The following is a 12,017-nucleotide window of genomic DNA, read 5'->3' as shown; positions in this document are numbered from 1 at the left end:
AAGACTTTAAAAAAAAAAAAAAAGCAGGGCTATTGTTACAGATTAAAGGAGACTAAAGATATGTAACTAAATGCAACAGTGTGATCCTTGATCAAAACTTGCTTTTAAAACAGCTATAAAGGATATTACTGGTACAACTGGAGAAATTCGAATATAGATTACATATTAGGTTAAATTGTATCATTGTGAAACTTCTTGAGTATGGCAATATATAGTCATTATGTAGAAAAATGTCCTCGTCTCAGGAAACTCATGCTGAATTATTCAGAGGTGAAGTGTTATGATGTCTGCAACTTACTTCCAAAGTGTTCAGAGACAGAGGAAAACAAATGTGGGTAGAACGTCCACAGCTGGCAAATCTAGGTCTCTAGATTTCTAGGTGAAGGGTGTATAGGTGGGTATTCATTGTACTACCAGGTGTGACAAGACAAAAAGTTAGGGGGGAAGGAAAGGAGGCAAGGGAGACATTGCCAAGAGGGAAGCTCAGGGCCCCGCCTGCCTGGGCAGGAGTCAGAGAGGCAGTATGGCACAGCGACAGGCCACAAGCTAGACGCTAGAGCCCATTGGGGCCGGGCAGGCACAGCTCTGGAATGGCTCACACCTAAAAGGGATCAGACCCCAAGGAAGACCTACCTGTGAGCAAACTCCCTTAGAAGGACAAGGGGCTCTGCAGAAAACAGCCAGGTCCCAGGGAGACCAGCAAGGCAGTCCCGCCCCACCTCTGCCTGACCTGTGCCAAGAAGCCAGGGCTGGCCCAGGCTCACCACTCCTCCCCCCCTCAAACACCCCTCAAAGGGTGACAGTCTGAGTGTATCCTCCTGTGTGAGGAGCCAGGCTAAATATGGAGCCCCAGACAGAAGATGCCGCTCAAAACAGATTTTCCTGGAAAAGACCATCTGGCAAAGGATGCCTAGAACATCTTCTGTCACGAGAGGCAGTGTCATTTTCCTGCAAGCAAATGTCCTGAATGGGAATGCCTCGATCCCATGTCTCTAGAAGACCCTAGCTTAGTGCCTCAGTTTCCCCCAAGGTCATTCCCTTGCTCCAGATGGAAAGGCATGCAGTCTCCTGCAGTCTCCCTCCTGACTTGCATTTCAGGGAAGAAGAGAATGAGACTGGGGACATAGGTCCAAGCAGCAGACAGTTCTGCCCAGGTACAAATCCGGATCCTGCTACTTACTAAGTGCCTTTGAACAAGCAACTTTTCCCTGAGCATCAGTATCCACCCCCACAAAGTGGGAGTAATAGTATAATCCTCTAAAGGTGGTTGTGTGTATGAGAGTACTTAGCCAGTGGTAGTGCTCAATATACCGAAGCTTGGTGAGGTAATGTCCCCCTCAGAGCCCTCCCTCTCTGTCCTGTCAATGTATTTGGCCATGGCGGGTGGGGGGGGGGGGGGGGGGGGGGGGGGGGGGCCCCCCCCCCAGGGGTGAGCAGGTCTCTCCTCCAGAGGGCAGCTGGCCCATTTTACTGATTCAGAGATCCCAGGTCACAGAATTTCCCTGGCAGGTAGGGCTCCTAACTTCGCAGGGACAGGGGTGGAAGAATGACTGTATTTGCCCAGGGTTAGGGGTTGGGCTTGGAGGTAGTCACGATGCCCCTTACCCACTCTCCCTCAAGCTGCCTGAGAACCCTCCATTAAGTAGCTCTTGTTTCCAGAGTCTGGAAGAAGGAGCTGGGAGCCTAGGAAAGTTCAAATGCCTCCCCCTAGACCCAGGCTGCCCATCTGCCCTGGCCAAACCCGGAGTTCTCTCCCTGCTCTCTGCCCGCCCCCCCCCCCCTTCACCCACCCATCAAGCTCAGCCTGACTTATCCTGAACCTGCCAGAAATCTCAGACCCACTCCCATTGTGGCTGGTGCTTCTGTCCCCAGTTCTCTTCCAGCACCCCACCCCCAAGATGGCCCCAAGACAAAGGGGTAGGCTGGGGCAGTGGCCCCCTGAGCCTGTGTGGAGACAATGTCTCCAGTTCTCATTCAGGGAGTCCCCAGATCCTCCAGAGACAGCAAGAGTCAGAATACCTCCTCTTAGGAGGGAGCCATCTGGGCAGGGTGGTCCCCACATCTGGATTCCCTGCCCCACCCCAGCCCCAGCAGCAGGCTCTAAGGACCCCTCCCTCCCTGCGGCTGCCACGGCCAGGCCTTCTCAGCTCTGGACTCTGCTGCTGTAACAGGGGCTTACATGGGGGCGTGGCAGGCAGCGGGCAAGGCTGAGAAGGCCTGGCCGCCAAGCCAGGCTGTCAAAGTTAGGAAACTGGAAACAGAAATAAATCCTCAAAGCTGCTCGATGGTAAAGGTAGCTGCCAGCAGGCCCCGGCAACCACCCAACACCCTGGGTCTCCTGCCACCAAGCTGCCACTGGCACCCCATCAACGCACACGTGTATCTTAGATTATACAAAAGGGGGGGGGGGATCAGGAGGCAGAGCCCAGAAGGCAACTGGGCCGGCTGGCCCTGACTGGCCCTGCAGGCTGGCCTGGGGTTCTCTAGTGGCGCCCCCATTCCCGGGCCCAGACCCGGCCATCCCCGGGCTTTCCTCTCACGGCCCCATCTCCATGACAACCGTATCCTTCGGATGCTCCAGCCGCCACGGACTTGATCTCAAAATGTAGCTTTGTTAAGCAGACCCGGGCGGGCATGGAGGGCGGAGGGCGGAGGGCGACGCCCGCCACCCATAGTGCGTTCCCCCCAGCATCCCCCACTGGCCCCCAATCCGACTTGGGGAGGGGCGGAGTCCCGGAACGAGGGCCCTGGGACCAAGTGGCCCCGCGGCCCCACTCACCGCTCCGGGTCCCAGTCGCTGGGTCCAGGCTCTCACGGCGGGGCCATGCGGAGGCCTCTGCTTGACTGACCGTCCCACTCCACAACCGCCTGTCGGGACTCCCCGTGCCCGCTTCTGTCCCTTCAGCTGTCAGAGCCGAGGCTGTGGAGAAGCTGAGCAGAGATGAGGGGACGGACGGCTGGAGGGAGGGAAGGAAAGAGAGAAGGAGGGAGGGAGGGAGGGAGGAGCGGGAAAGGCGGGGAAGGGCGGGGGGGGGGGGGGGCCGGCCGGCGGGCGGGAGCGGAGCTGGAGGCGACAGCAGCCACTCGGGCTGGCCCGCCCGCCACGCCTCCAACTCCCAGGTCCCCACTGTGTGCCCAGACCCAGCCTGGGATGGTGCAGCTGGCCTCTTCCCGCTCAGCCCCGCGCCGGCCCTTTAAGAAAGGGGGGAAGGGGAGCGCTGCGAGGTTCCGCCCCCCCCAACCTTGCCCAGCTGGGCCCCAGCTGTCCTCCAACCCCAGGTCAGACCCAGCCACCGCCCCCGCTGCAAGACCCTCAGCCTCAGACCCAAACCCTGAGTCCGTAGGATGGGATCAGCCCTCCTCCAAGTGAAGGAGGGAACAGATCCTTGCCCTGCTTCTGAGGTCTGGTCCTCTGCTCTTTGCCCTCCGCCCCCCACACACAAGCCCAGAGAGACCCTACCTGGACAGGAGACAAGGTGGACCATCTCAGAGATGGGTAAACTGAGCCTGTCCTACCTACCTACCTACCTACCTACCTACCGAGACAGAGGGACAGACAGACCTGGGATATGGGGAGAGTAGGGGGGCTTAGGACAGAAGATGAGACAAAGGGGAGAAACCCTGAGGGAGGTAGAGGGGAAAGGTGGGTCCAATCAAGAATGTGGACTCCCAGCAAGAGGTCAGGAGGAGGGGGGTCCCAAGGGACTTGCCCCACAGTCCCCCCCACCCCCCATGCTAGTCAACAGCTTCAAGAGCTCCTCCCCAGGACCCCAGCTCTAAAGAAGCATGTCAGTAATGCACCTGGGCTAGACACCAAGAAGAACTTCCTAGCGGTGAGGCTTCTGCAGGGCAAGATTCCACCTCTGAGATAAGTAGTAAAGGGCCCCACCCATAGGAATCTAGAGAGACCAGAAACTGGGGGGAGCAGGGGAGGGTGAGCAAGCCCAGTCCCACTAAAAACAGAGATCAGGTTAGAGTCAGCCCTACTGCAAAAGGCCACTTTCCACAACTTTCTTTCCACTCCAGCCCCCAGGGACTGTTCACTGAACTCAGCTGCTCCCCACCTCCAGACCTTTGCAGGTGTTCCACCCTCTGCCTGAGCAGGCCTTGAGCATGCTGTGCTCAATGAACTCCTACTCAGTCCTCAGATCCCTTCTTAAATGCCCCTTCCTCCAAGAAGCTTTCTCTGATCTTCCTTCCACCTATATTCACATACACATTTAGGGGCTCTCTTCTTAGGGAGCAGAGGGTGAGAGACATGAGAAGATTTGCTGATCTATGAGGGGTATCTAAGCTGTGCAGAGTGGCAATAATGGGAGATGCAGGGTCTGAGTTGTGATGAGTCTCCTCCATCTTCAAGCTGGGCCACAGATGGAGCTGGGGTTTCATCAACCATGGGGACACTTCCGTTATGAACTGTATATCTACCATGTGCCAAAGCCCACATTAAATGTTTTCCATGTGTTATATTTAATTCTCAGAACAATCCTACAAACCATTTTACAGATGAGAAAACTGAGGCCCCCAAAGCACTAGCCACTTGCTTAAGGTCTCAGGAGGTCAGATCCTAGAGACACAGCTGGGCAATTGAGAAGGCTCTCAGGCCACACCCCCTTACTGCCCGTCAAACCCTAGGAGATTCCCACAGAGCCTAGAAACAAGGGGGCCACTCTACTCCAAGTGCCCAGGATCTTCTTCGAAGGCACAGAGGGAACATGGCTTCCCTGCTGTCCTGCCCTCTAATCTACTGCCATCTGCTACCTGTAGGTAAGGATGGGCGACAACCAACAGGAGCTGTGGGGTGAAAAAGAGGTGACAGGGCTTTGCCTCCATATTCCCCATGTTCAGAACCCATGAGCTCAAGTCACATCTCAACAACCCCTCTGACCTTCCACTTCCTCAACCACCCAATAAGGATAGTAGTAGCCCCTGTCCTGTGTGGCTGGAATGGGGATAAAAGGAGCCAATATGCTCAGTGCCCACCCACCCAAGACCTGGAGCACAGAAGCACCCAACAGGCTGTGGTTACTCCAGATGTAATGAGTGACTTACTCATGGAATGGATTGTTCACTCTCTGTCCACCTAGATGGACTGTGATCCCCCTGAAGGCAAGGTCTTCTTCTTCACAATGTATGCTCAGTACCTAGCACACCTAATAAATATACATGAAAGGCAAGAATGGAGGGAGCCCAGAGGGAGATACAGCTGTCTCTCCACTTAATCTGGCACACAAAACCTAGTCCCTGGCCTGGGTCTGCTCCCCATCATTGGCAGCTGCGGGAGCCCGTTGCAGTGGGCATGAGTGGGCCAGGGCCAGAGACCTGGGCTCTAACCTGACCGCTGCTGTTTCCTGGCTGTGTGACCATGGGAGCTATAACCCCTCCCTGAATCTCACTTTCCCATGTAAAGTGGAACCAGCTCAAAGAGCTGTCACAAGGCCACAGATGGCCTCTGTGTGAGAGAGTGCTTTGGGTGCCCTGGACACAGGAGAGAGGGTTATTATTATTTCGTGTAGCTACTTTTGCCTCTTAAAAGAGAATAGGGTCAGCGTCTCCCCACCCAGCAGCCAAAATGCAATACATTCCTCAGTATCCCTCCAGGGAAAAAAGGATCAGCAGCTTCTCCCCCTTCCTCCAAGTGTCGACTCCATCCTCCTTCCCACCTCCCCCCAGCCCCCCTGAAGGTGAGTCTCAGGAAGGCAGGTGTTGGAGGCTGGACAGGAGGAAGGGGCCTAGTTCCCAATCCACTTAGCCCACCACCGCCTCTGCCACGGTGAGGCCTCTACCTGACCTCCTGCCTCCCTAGACCCAGGCAGGGCCTCCTCCTCTTCTTCAGCCTGAGCAGAGTGGGGCATCCAGGGAGAAGAAGAGGCCAGAACCTGAGACCTACCACCCGGAGGAAGGGGATATGATCCAGAGGATGCTTGGCCTAGAGAACACCTGAAACACCCATCTTCCAGCTAGTGGATTGAGGCCAGGGGGTGAGAGGCTGGGTAGGGATTCGCCAGGCCAATCCTGCAATACTCAGTGAGTGCCTACTGTGCACCTAGCCAACCCTGCCCTTGCCCCTGTGCCTCAAAGACAAAGGCCCCAGCCCACCTGTCCGGTGTCCTCTCCTGACACCTCTCACCTCAAATGTGATGTTCTAGGACTCATCCACCCTTACGTAACCCAGCCATTTCTAATAACCTCACTTTGCTTATGCTGGTCCTGTGCCTAGGATGCCTTCTCTTCACTGACTCTCTCTTGGCTAATTTCTCTCAACCCTCCAGCCCCTCCAGCTACGGTGCCATTTCTTTTTCCCCAATACAGCAAAGCTCCTTGAAGAAGTTGTCCATGCTCTCCAATTTCTCTCTCCTTCTCTCTTGAACTCACTCCAATCTGACTCTCATCCCCTCATCCACACTCATTCCACTGATACTGCTCATCCAGGTCACCAACACAGCTGCTGAGTACAGGTGTACAGGCTGGGCACTGCACAAGGGCGCAAGGCATGGAGAAGGAGCTGAAATGCAGCTTTCTGTCTTCTCACCATGCTGTGCCTGGTACAAGACTACATCAGGCGGGGGACAGACACCTTTTCCTTTATACCGAGGTGACTCCCTTCTGTGTGCCTGCACACCAGGTCCGCCTAGAGGGGCCTCTTTCTCATATTTGTACAAATGGACTAGACAGACTGGGGCCTGATCCTTAGTGACTACTATGATGTCAAATCCAAAAGTCAATGCTCACACCTCATCTTAACTCATTGGCAGCATTTGACAACACTTGATCACCCCTCCTCCTTGAAATAGTTCCTCCCATTGACTTCCAGGACTCATACCGCTTTCCCATATCCCTGGCTCTACCTTCTCGCCCTTCTTCGTTCCTCCTCCACCCCCTGACTCCCAAATACCTCAGTCATCTGTCTTCTTTTCCACCTCCCTCCTCCGTGGTGCACCCACCTGGCTTCAAAGCCCATCTAAACCCCAAGGATCATCCTGTGTGATTCTCTAGCCCAAACCTCTTCTGGCTCAGGTCAGACCCTCATACCCAACGGCTGACCTGAGGGCTCCACCACGACGTACAAAGAGCAGCTCTGAGTGATCACAATGGGAACTGACCTCTTCCTCACCACAGTAGATGCCACCACCTTCCTGCCATCAGCTCAGGCCCAAACCCAGGCGTTGTCCTTGTCTCTCTCTCCCCCGCTACATGCAATACCTCAACAAACCCCGTGGGATCTACTTTCAAACTATGTCTCAAATTGGTCACTGCTCATCAGCTCCATTGCCACCACCTGGCTGCAGTCACAATCGCCTCTCACCTGGATTGTTACCGTAGCCTCCTAACTGGTCCCCCCACTTGCACCCAACCCCACTACCAACATATCCAACACAGCAGCCAGAGGGATCCTGTTAAACGTAAGCCAGATCATGTGACTCCTCTGCTCAAAAGCTTCCAATGGCTCTCATGTCCCTAAGAGTTAAAGCAGAGCTCTACAAAGGCTACAAGGTCCTACGTGATCTGGGCCCTCCCACCTGTCTGACCTCACTCCTCTCCGACCTCACTCCTCTCCAGCCACAGTGGCCTCCTCATTGATCCTCTAACACACTAGGCACATTCCCACTTCAGGGCCTTTGAACTTGCTATTCCCTCTGCTTAAAACACCCCTCACCCCCTTTAGCCATCTGCCTAAAATACTAACAGTCTCCCCTTTGCCTGCTTGCTTTTCCTCCATAACATGTATTTATATACTACATGCCTGCCTATTTATTCTGGTTATTGTCTGTCTTCCTACCACCACTATCATCACTAGACCATAAGCTCCAAGAGAGAAGAAAATTTGTTCTTTCAACGTCTATATGCCCAGGGCCTAGAACATTGCCTGACACATAGCAGGCACTCAGTAAAGCGCTCAGATAATGAAAACACTAACAGATAAAGAAAGAAGGTAACTGCAGATACTAAAAAGTACTCCGGGGGGAAAAAAATGGGGCTGTAAAAGCACCCAGCTGGAAATGGGAGCTCCTTCAGCCAGATGACCAGAGGAGGCCTCTTTGAGGAGGTGCCCCCAGACTGAGCAAACAGCCCTCCAGGCTCACAAAGCACCATCATCTTCCCCTATCACAGCATGCATTGCGCTGCGCCATTACTGTCTGGACTGGATGGTCCATGACAGCAAAGACCCTCTCTTCTCTAGGTCCCCACTTCCTCCAGAGCTCAGGGCCAGGGTACAGTGGGCACCCAAAAGGTGACAGAGCCAAAGAATGGATGAATGAGAGGTCACAGACAAACCCATGCATGGGCCATGGGACTCTGACAGAGCCCGAGGTAGGGATGCTGTGTGGTGAGGAGCGAGGCAGGAAGCCACAGAGGCCTAGGATGCAATCCTTGGAACCTCAGGGTCTTATCTGTACGATCCCCAGCATTACCTATGACTCTTATGTTGGGAGGAAATGCCATTCTCACTGGACAGCCCCTGGCCATGAGAATGATGATTCATCCATGTGTACAACCAACATTTACTGAGCACCTACTGCATGCCTGTGAGCCTGGCCCTGGGAGGAGGAGGAGCAGGGCCAAACCAAAACCCTCCCTCCGCAGCTCACAACCTATCAGATGACTTTCCAGGGGAAACACCTCTGTAGGTAGAGCTTCCTGAAGCTGGCAGCTTATCTGCTTCACCCCAATTATCACACAATGGAATCCAGTTTTAGGTATGAGTTTTACTAGTCTCCTACCTACTCTCTCCCTGGACTATGAACTCCAAAAAGGACAGGAACTATGTCTTGTAAATGCTGGATCCCCAGCATCTAGCAAGGGCCTGGAGCATTGCAGGAGCTCAATAAATACTTGTTAAATAAACGGATGGATGAAGAAATGAGCGGTAGGATATAAGCAGGACCTGAGGATGGCAAAGATTTGGACTTGCAGCCAAGAGAAGGACAAGTGGGGAAAAGACATAGCCTGAGCAGGCATGATGTGGGGGAAGGTGTCCTGGAGGAGAGCAAGGCCACGGGCAGGAGGGAAAGACGGGAGACTGCACAGCTCTGAGAGTTGCCTGTCCTACCCCCACCCCCCAGCACAGGGCCCTGCCAGCACTGGTCCAGGGCTAGTGGACAAAACCCCATAAGAAGTGCCAGGGACTTGCAGTGCCTTAGAGCCAGAGGGCTGTGGGCCCAGGGCACAGGCAAAGCCTGGCCCAGAACTTTGTCTGAAGGCCTTTGTGGGCCTCTGGGAGCCTGTCCAGGAGGATGCCGGGAACTGGCCAGAGTGCCATGGGGTGGGCACTCCCCTGCTTCCGGAGGTGCAGCTGACCCTCCAGGCCTGGGTTATGAGGGTTAGAGAGAGGCTCCCCTTCTGCCCCCAAATCCTTATCCTTGGAGAGATAACACCAGGAAGTCGGAGCACCTAGGAGTAGAGTTGCCGCCAGATCCCATCCCAGTTACTGAGGCCCAGGGAAGATGCGGCTCTGCTAGAGGAGGCACTAAATTCGTGTTGAAGCTGACCCTCCCCTCATCCCACGCGTTCCTCTCCCCATTCCCGCTCCCCGCCCTCAAGAAGCCCAGCGGAAGAGAGGAGGGCACGCTGAGAGACTCGGAATACGCGGACTCCTGCCCCAGGAGGCCTGGAGCAGCAAGTTCCCAGGAGGGCGAGCGAGCTCCAAGGCTGGCAGGGACGCCTCGCGAAGCCCAGGAGGCTCTCTGCTTCCCTCTGCTGGCCAAATACAGAATTACCAGAGCGTCCCGCGTCACCAGGTCAGGCACGGTCCTGGGTCAGCCGTGGCGGGCAGCCCCGCTCTCCATCTCTCATCCAGAAAGGAAGAAAACAGAGGTCATATGGGTCATCCCCCTGCCTCAACACCAGCCGTGCCCCGAGGGCCAGCCTCAGGCCCTCTCTAACCAGCCTCCGTGACGGGATGCTCGCTCCTTCTGGCAGTCCTTTACCTGATCCAACCTGAGTATTTCCTCAACTTGACCCAGGCAGTCTCCGAAGCCCATGTTCTTCCAAAATACGGATGGAAAACTGAGGCTCCACTATCCCATGGTGACCCAGGCCCGCTCTTAAAACTGAGGGGAACGCAGCTACCTCTCCCCACCACAGCCGGGAAGGCAGGAGTCTAACTGGCGGAGATCCGAGAGGCCGCCCTGCCCAACCCCTTCCGGAGCCCTTCTTAAAGTAGTCTGTCGAAGAATGGGCTCTTTTGGGGTCAGGGCGTCACCTGCTGGTGTCTACAAGAACTGCACCTGCACCACCAGGCACAATCGCTAGCCAGGAAAGACCTCGGATGATAATCATAGCAGCTGATTTTTATTAAGAGTGTTCTGTGAACCGGGTTCATCCTAAATTCTCGGCATTATCTCATTTCACACACTATCTCATTTCATCCACACGGAAACCCTATGAGGTGGACAGCATTCATTCCATTTTACCTATGAGGACACTGAAGCTAGGAAAGTTAAGTGGCCTACCCTTGAACATACCTCTAATAAATGGCAAAGCCCTAGTGTGTATTTTAACCGGGCTCTTTCACATGTACTGGGGGCTGGGGGAGAAGTAGCCAGTCAGGAATTAGCTCTGTAGGGAAGATCTTCCCCTTCCCGCTTCCCACCCAACCTTGGGCACAATCCACGTCAACCTAGCTTGCAGCTGGTATATCTAACAGGATCTCTCAGTCTGTCTTGCCCCAGTTAGGGTCCATGCCTTTCTCCCCTGACAGACTGAGAGCTCCTCTAGGGCGGGGCTGTGGCAAATCTGTTCCCTAGTTCCCTCCATTCAGCACTAATAACTGAATGCCATCTGTATGCTCAGCCCCTCTCACTTGAGACTGCCACTGGGGCCGGCCACCTCCCACACGCTGCAGACCCGCCTCAGACCTTCCTCACTTCCCAATTCACGAGCCCGGGCAGGTACGGTGTTAAGTGATTGCAAAGGACAGAAACCAACTTTCATGAAAAGAGGCTCGTGTAAACGAGGAGTCCAGGAGTAGAGCCAGCTGCAAGCAGTATTGCGTCTAGTCTTCCACATATCTTTCTCCACACCTGCAGCCCAGTATCCCTGTGTGTTGGCTTCATCTCCCAGCAGTCTTTTTCAACAACGTTAACAAAACGGGTAAGGCAGCTCTGAGCTTGTGTCTAGCTTTGAGGGAAGAAGCCTTCCCCATCCCAAGAATATAAGCAAAAGTCTCGAGGGGTGGAGCCAGCCCGGGTAATCCATACGGATTGGTGGCGGGAGAAGCTATGTCCCAAAGGCAAACAAGGCGAGAGTTATCAGGAGCAAGGGGATCACTGCTGCACAGCAAACAGCGCTAATGTCCACGACACCCGGCCAGAAGCCCACCTTTTCTCGACTCCGACCCATTTTTGGATTCCAGATCTCTTCCCAAATTATCACACTTGCGTTCTTCACTCACTCTTTCAACAAATTTTTATTGAGGCCCTACATGCACCAAGCACTCTTCTGAGTGAACGATATCAGTAAATAAAAGAGGACAATCCATGACCTTCTGAGTCATTTCTAGTGGGGGCGAGAGGAGAAAAGAAATAATAAACACAATAAATAAGTAAAATTTATAAGAAGACAGTGACAAGTACTCCAAGAGGAAATAGGGAAGCATAAAGGAGATAAGGAGGGTGGATGGGGTGACAGCTATTGCAACTTTAAATAGAATGCTACTGAAAGACTTTGAGAAAGTGAATTTGAACAAAGATGAGAAAAGGGTAAAGGAATTTGTCATGTAGATATGTGGGCGGGGTGGGGGGCAATCCAAGGACCAGGAACAGTCAGCACAAAGACTCTGAGTTGGGAGTGTGCCTGGCATATTCTAGGAACAGCAAGGAGCAAAGGGAGCAAGAGAGTGTAGGGCATGAGGTGGGGGTCCAAAGATGTAGAGCCTTGTAGGCTACATAAGGGCTATGGCTTTGACTCTTAGAGGCATGAGGAACCACCCAAACTCTGGGACAAAGAACTGACCTTATTTGACTTGGATTTCTTTCTTTCTTTCTTTCTTTCTTTCTTTCTTTCTTTCTTTCTTT

General features: G+C 54.0%; 1 protein-coding gene across 6 annotated transcripts in view; it reads right to left on the bottom strand.

The window, feature by feature from the left end:
- Positions 1–10,117, bottom strand: part of PSD2 (pleckstrin and Sec7 domain containing 2) — a 56,504-nt gene extending 46,387 nt beyond the window's left edge. Inside the window, exons 1-2 of one of the 6 annotated variants that reach the window (XM_040444659.1) lie at positions 9,930–10,117; positions 2,780–2,957 (exon numbers count right to left, since the gene is read on the bottom strand). The gene's annotated coding sequence lies outside the window, so the exon portion shown is untranslated. The remainder of the gene's footprint in view (positions 1–2,779; positions 2,958–9,929) is intronic. The other 5 variants (XM_040444655.1, XM_040444653.1, XM_040444654.1 and 2 more) reach the window with 5 other exon arrangements.
- Between the last annotated feature and the right edge of the window lie 1,900 nt (positions 10,118–12,017).

The sequence above is a fragment of the Herpailurus yagouaroundi genome, unplaced genomic scaffold (assembly GCF_014898765.1).
Source record: "Herpailurus yagouaroundi ecotype Mexico unplaced genomic scaffold, PumYag 192, whole genome shotgun sequence".
Taxonomy (NCBI): domain Eukaryota; kingdom Metazoa; phylum Chordata; class Mammalia; order Carnivora; family Felidae; genus Herpailurus; species Herpailurus yagouaroundi.
The sequence above is the reverse complement of the archived record's forward strand: the minus strand, read 5'-3'. Positions and strand labels throughout refer to the sequence as shown.